This window comes from Ciconia boyciana, chromosome 8 (genome assembly GCF_034638445.1).
Source record: "Ciconia boyciana chromosome 8, ASM3463844v1, whole genome shotgun sequence".
Taxonomy (NCBI): Eukaryota; Metazoa; Chordata; class Aves; order Ciconiiformes; family Ciconiidae; genus Ciconia; species Ciconia boyciana.
The window spans coordinates 27986828-27993985 of NC_132941.1; positions in this window are offsets into that span (position 1 = coordinate 27986828).

Below are 7158 nucleotides of genomic sequence, written 5' to 3' on the forward strand. Positions count from 1 at the left end.
AAATAATCTCCCTGGTAGAAAATCCACTCTATGGTATGCCAACATTACCTTTTGCAGGCAGACTTGAGCTCCCATGCCCATATTCTAATGCAACCAGAAGCTCCATTGCATTACTGCAGCCTCAAACTAATATATTCTGTCTGTCAAAGTGAGGCAAAAACCTGTAACTTATCAGGAAATAGCATAGTATAATGACTGCTGCTGAAAGGTCCAACACATTAGAGGCAATAAAAAAATGCCAGTTTTGAATTTCTGTTTCAAAGGGGTTCCCATCACCCTGGAGGCAGGAGGCTTCCTGGCTCAGAACCATGATATATGGATTCCCGCTATCAGCAACTGCATCTAAAATGACATCAGAGTTTCCTGTTTGCTCATATTACTGACCTTCTCATAGCATTTCCTCTAATTACCTAAAAGAGGATGACTTTTCTGACTGCCAATCCTGACAGCTCAAGCTGAGAGCTGGAGAGACAAACAATTAAACTTTTGATGATGGGTGCCCTGAAAAGGCAGGCAGGGCATTGATTTTGCTCCTGACAAATACTGTGCCAAAGATCACAGCCAAGACCCAACTGGCTAATGGTGTGATATTTGTTAAAAGCAACAATTGTCTCCAAGGGGAGCACTCCTTCACAGCAGGAGTAGGAACTTTTTGGAAGATGAGAAGAGCATGTATGAATGGAGAGATGCACCTCTCAGAGTTACAGTAGAAGCTTACTTGCTTCCGACTAGCCCATTCTCGTACTGTTGCTTCTTTATTTGCAGATCCTACGTAACCCACCTCAGAAATGGGTGATCTGTCACCCTCTGCATGCATACTGCCTCTCCTTATGCCTTAGAGTGAAATACAACAGGGAGTCCCAGGTTTGGTTCTGCGGAATAGAGGACACTGCTTACATGCCCTGGTAGAAAGGGAAAAAGCTGCAGGAATGCCAACCAGGCGAGGTTGTCTCTAGGACATACCCTTTGCTCTAGCTGAATAGATGCTGCAGCAACAACCAGTTGTCATAAGACATCGAATGACTTCAGCTGAGCTTAACTTGCCATTGATTTTATTGTAGTTTACGTCAATGCTAACATCAGAGGGAGCAAAAAGAGCACAGTTCAGTTTCTCAGCTAACAAGTCGTGTGCTGGAATAACAGTATGAAAAAAAAAAAAATCTTTTTATTTGTGATCTGAACAGAGTTGCTATGCATATCCCTGAGACAAAAACACATTCAAATCCCTGAATCACTTCAGTGCTAACCTGGCTTCCAGCTGAATCTAAAACGCCCTAAGGCATTCAATACCTAACTAGGGGAAGACAGAAAAGCAATTTTATAGACAGCTAATGCATGCCTAAAAGTACATGCATATTTCAGTTGCAATTCAAAATGTTACTTTTGTTGTCAGAATTATTCATAAAAATGAAAATCTGATACTATCAGCATACATGAACTCTGGACTCATTGTACCAGCCACTGGTGTAAAGTCTTTCATCTCAAAAACCACATGCAAGCTTGAGAAAGCTTTCAGTATGTACCATATCATTTTGCATGCAATCTGTCGCCAACTTAATAATAATGTTTTACATTTCTATAACCTCTGAAGGGTCCCAAATCACTTCAGGTTTTGAAGCCAACTGCAGTAGCACAGCTGAGACCAGGACATGGACACAGTCACACATCATGAACCACTGAAAAAGTGACATCTCTCTAAAGCTCCCAAAAGGAGTGTGAAAACTATATACTTTTCTTCTCATTATTTTTCATTTATGTGTAATTCTTCACCTTGTTTTTCTCTGCAGGAGCAGAAGAGTCAGAGTACTACTAAAAAACCTCACAAAATAAAAGGTTTCATGGTGTATTAACTCCTAAGCTGGAAATGAGAAACTATAAATGTCGTTGGAAAACTTTTTCTTTCTTGCTTTATCTTCAGCTTGGTTTTGCAAAACCTGTGAGACCCAAATCTGACTTGACACTAGCACATCACAAGAAAACCCACTGAAGTCAGTGAAATGACAATTGTGTGAAACTGGTACAGTGAGATGAAAACTGCTCCCCTGAGCATGGAGAGCTTGGAGGAAAGACTCATACTGCAGCAAAGATTCATTCTGCAGCTTGCTTACCTGCAGGTATGCACAAAGCTTACCACAGCATCTCACCACAACAAATGTATCACACAAACAAAAATCCTTATAGGTAGCTAGGATCTCTTCTGGCATAGATCTTGTAAAGATAAACATAAAATTTCAGAATACTTAATGGAGGAAAGAACTGCTTCTAACTCCACAGTGCCTTTCTTCAAAGTTACTAAGCTTGTTCCCTCTGCCAACCTCCTGCTGCAGCAGAAAGAGCAGGCATTAGGAAACAGGTAGCACCTGACCAAAACCGGGCCAGGTGAAACCAATTCCCAGAAATGAGTCTGCCTGTCTACCTGGCTGTCTTAGAAAGCAGAGCCTCCTTGGCTACCTTCTCCCTGAGACTGCGAACAGCATTTTTACCAAGAATGAGAACACCTCTTAAATTTGCACTTGCAATGTAATATATGCACAAGTAAAAAGAAAACTGTCTCCCTCAGTTTAGTAACTTTCCTACCTGCTCATCATAGATCCCTACCCAACCCCACACATGGTTTAGAGAAGATACTAACGATGCTTAACTTCCAATTCAGATGTGCCTCCAGACCCAGAAGGCTCTCCCCTGGCTTCATTTAAAGGCCTGATCACCCATCCCAGTTCAGTTTTCAGCTCCAGTTAGATAATCAATCAGGATGACCACAATATTTACTCTTGACATTTCCTTCTCTCTCTCTTCTCTCACTGGGAATGAAGTGAACAAGGGATCTTGAACCCAGGACAGCTAACCAGCATTAACTGCTGAGGGGGAAAAACACACCTGGACAAGCTCATAGAAAATAAATCCACCAAGTTATATCAAATCACAAGAAATTATCTCAGTCTCAGCAAGTCCAAGGGACAGTAGCTGTTGGAGGATAAAAGAGCATTTTTTACTGACAGACTCATACTAGTCTTACATTCTTCCCTAGGGATCAAGACTAGTGCTTTCCATACTGTGCTGTGCACCCTGAAATCGCTACAAACCCTCCTGAAAAAGCCATGGAACCAAAACTGGGAGGGAGAGGAGCGAATACGAAGGCAACAAATTGAACAGACTTAGCTGTTAGGGTCAAAGAATAAAAAATAATTGTATGTTTAAAGCCAGAACAAAAAGCTGAAGCAGAACACCTGCAGCACACCCAGCAAGGTCCACACTCAGTCTGCCGCCTACCCTCTCCTGGCTGAGGGACCAGAAACCATCCTTGTGGACAAGATGGAAAACGGGACAGAGCAAAGACAGACATAGAACACTTCACTGCAGGGGCTGCCTGGGTCTGGCACAGGAGAGCCTTATTGCCCAGCAGGGGAGCAGGCGAGGCTGAAGGCCACAGCCTGCCCCTGGGCATGGGGCTTTGCCGGAGGGGCACAGAGGCAGCACCGGCTCTCAGTTGTTTCCTAGAGTACCAGTGCGCAAAACAGAATCACTGACTTAAAAGAAGAAAAAAAAAAAAAACAACAAAAAAAAGAGAGGAGGATATTACTTCACTTGCATGATTTTAAGGCCATGTTTTCGTGATGAGTAGCACTAGCAATACTTACTCTGAGGTTTCTTTTTAAATGTGAAATTCCATAATAAATTTTGTATCTAGGAGAATAATCCAGAATCCTAGCAGTGAGGTTTATTCAGAGATGTAAAATACACCCAATTCTGAGTTGGAACAGGGCTTTTAAAGGTAATTTTAAGAAAATCTCTGAATACAGCAGCAATGTATTATTTGCAGAATAGTAATTCAGAAAAGTTATTTGATTCACTGGGATTCTCCTTTCATGCTTTACCATCTTCTTTCTTAAACACTGCTATGTATTCGCATGTTTTATTTAACATTTCAAACTTTCATATTTTTCATCATTTCTCTAAATGGTGGATACAGAGCCTGACTACAGCTATACTATTCATATCACAGTTTTACTTATTTAAGGAGCATTGTATCTGTGCTTATATTTTATGCTCCCATACATTAAACCACGAACACTTAAGAAAATGTGATGCACCCTATTATTTTTCATAACATTCATATTTTCAAAGAAAAAAAGTAAATAAATTGTTATTTATCATAAACATTACAGAAACTGACAGAAGATTAAATGAAGCTGAAAATCAGGGGTTTATAAAAGTTTCCCGAAACCCCAAGATACTGTTTATACAGAAGCCTTGCCAGGAGATTTTTCCATGTTGCATTCCACCTCTTATCTCTGATATTTCCATATGTAAAAGAGATCTTACCATTAGCATTTTTAAGCAGGGTTAGGCACACTGTGTAGGCTATGTAAAAAGAGACTGTAAGTGCCTGCCTCCTTTTCTGGCATTTACCTCCTATAAAATTAGCAGGAATTAGGTAGTTTATAAGGACCTGGGAGTAGCAGTGTTGCTATTTTCCTTGATGCAAAGAAGTGCTGCCATCCCTCTAGAGACTTTTCATCACAGCTGTACAAAACAGTCACTTTACTCTCACTAAGCAAGCTCAGCTCTTCCTCCTTTCCAGAAAGAATGAAAATAGTGAATTCACTTAACTCTGCCAGCGTGTTTTACAGCCCAAATGAGAATGGAGCGGAGCCTAAACAGGACCATCACTCCCCACTGCCCCTTGGGGCTCCTTCCAGCAGGATTTTGGAGGGAAAGGAGGAACACACTGGGGCTGGGTAAAGTGAAAACAGGAGGTAGGGACAGGTTCCCTCATCTCCACCTCATGCTCTGCATCCTCATGACTCAAGGAGAGGAAGGTAAAAAAAAAAAAGAAATCATTAGACAAGTTATGTTTTCCCCTAGAATAGATTAAAATACAGCAATGTATCACATGCACTTTACCGTTTTTTGCCCAGCAAAATATCCCTCCGAAATGGTAAGGTGGGGAGGCGGGGGGAAGAAGAAAGATGCGTACACAGTCCACTCTGTCCTTGGGAAATAATTTACTAAATTGCTGATGTGGAGCTCTTATGTGTCAGGGAAGAAAGGTGGGCAAATAATCATCCAAATATATTTGAAAGTCCAATTTCAAAAATTGTTTTCTTTACTCAAGTTGTTGCTTCCTCCTACCTGAATGTCACTGCACATCACTAAAGGCCTCCTCGTAACCTTAGCAACCTTCACATCACAGCTCGGGCTGGCAGCCGTGGCAATCCCAAAATAAGTTCCTTTAAAGTCAAGTGTAGTGACTGCTAAGATATTTCCCAGTGCTGGCATATTTAAGGTCATTGTGCTAATGGAATCAGGCTTCTATTCAGCTAGAGACAGTCAGATATTTCTAAGCTTATCAAGCCTGAAAAGGCTATTTTCCTGTCCTTCCCCAAAGCTAGAAGTGGTTCAGCTTTTGAGCCCACACTGGCCTTTGTGATAGCAAAGCAGAGGCAGTGTGTGTTCATGGGGGCAATAAACCATGCACTAATCCCACAACTGACGCTAATTTGAGCAACAGTGCACGTGAAGATTTTTTTCTTTTGTCAAATCAACAGAAGTGACAAACCAATTCAGTTACAAGAAATAAAGAACAGAAGATCTCAGATAATTAAACATTAGCTCAATGAAAATCTGTTATTCCTTCCATGGTGTAAATTGGTTTATAAATTTCAGTCCCCAGCATTATTGCTTTTCATCAGTCCTTGCAAGAACTTGCAAACCCATTAGAAGATATATCAAGACAAAAAAGCCTCATGTGATAAATTCATGAGCCACACTTAGCCACAGAGGCATCATTATACTAGAGCTCTGTGAATAATTAGTAAGCAAATTTTGCTTTGAGAGGGTATTTTTCTTAACAAATTGTTTGTGAGGTGACTGTGAACTTCTCTGATCCCAGAATATTTAAAATTCATTAATTTCTTCAGCCTTAGTCCAACACAGTTAATTTCAAACACCTGATTTCAGATACGTAAAATTCATACTATATTGGTTAGTAACTTAAGTGAAATATTTCTCTATTTCTGGATGAAATGACTGATCCCACCTATGCGGGACAACGAAAAGGCACAACTTAACATAGTACTTTGAAAATCCATTAGCTCTATATGTGATCATCTAGGAAGACACCAGCAAGCTGCAGTATATGCCATTATCAGAACACATATCTTCTATATCAGTGCTATTGCCTGTGGATCTCAGCTCTATTGTTTCTATTGAAAGGAGAAAATTAAAACCACCAACTTGACAGGGAATAATTAGTGCTCAAAAAGATCTAGTTTATAATCTGATACCATAGCAAGAATATCATACTGCACTGCTTGACCACTCAGAGAGCATCACCCTTGTTTTATTAGAGCAGCGAAGGAATATTGCTGCTACTCTTTCACCAGCCACCCAGGACAACAGACCGATAGCAAACAAACTTCAGTAGTAGGTCATGTGCTCTTGCTACAGACCCAGGGAAGGACCACACTGCACATTACAGACAGCAGACATAAAGGCCTGGGCTAAAGGGGAACACAAAAAAGAAGAAACAGGAAATTTAGACACCAAACTAAGGCAGAAAAGACAGAAGCACTCCTTTTTGCTACTGCCTGAGAGATGTTTACCCTTCCTGCCAGTTCTCACTAGCTTCTCTTTAGTCTTTTAGTGCCAGCTTACTTGGTTCAAGCAAATCCGCTTCTTGCATAATTTTGCCCCTTTCAGAAAGTGGAATCTATTTCAGAAACAGATTATTTATATGACAGCTAGTAGCTGTCAGGGCAAAAGACATAAAAAGACAACACAAAACTCGCACAAACTCGCAACTAGAAGTGGAGTAGAAGAGAGGCAGAAACAGCAGAAAACCATTCTGATCAAAGCCAAATGCATTTTCCTATCAGCAGGAAAAAGGTCCTTAGCCAAATATAGGCTAGAAACATTCCCTTGATTTCCCCTCCACGTCTGCCCCCCACTTTCTATCATCCCTGCCAGCTATGTAATTTGATTGCCATGGTTGGTTTGGGCTCTTTGATTTTTTTTTCTTTCCAAGGGACTGGCTGAGTGACATGTGTTTCTGCTCCACAATGTAGGCAAAGTCTCAGGTATTTGGTTAGCTTATCTTGCCTATTCTTGCTCCCAAGAATAAATTCGTTCTCTGGGGTGTGGAATTAAAAACTGGCA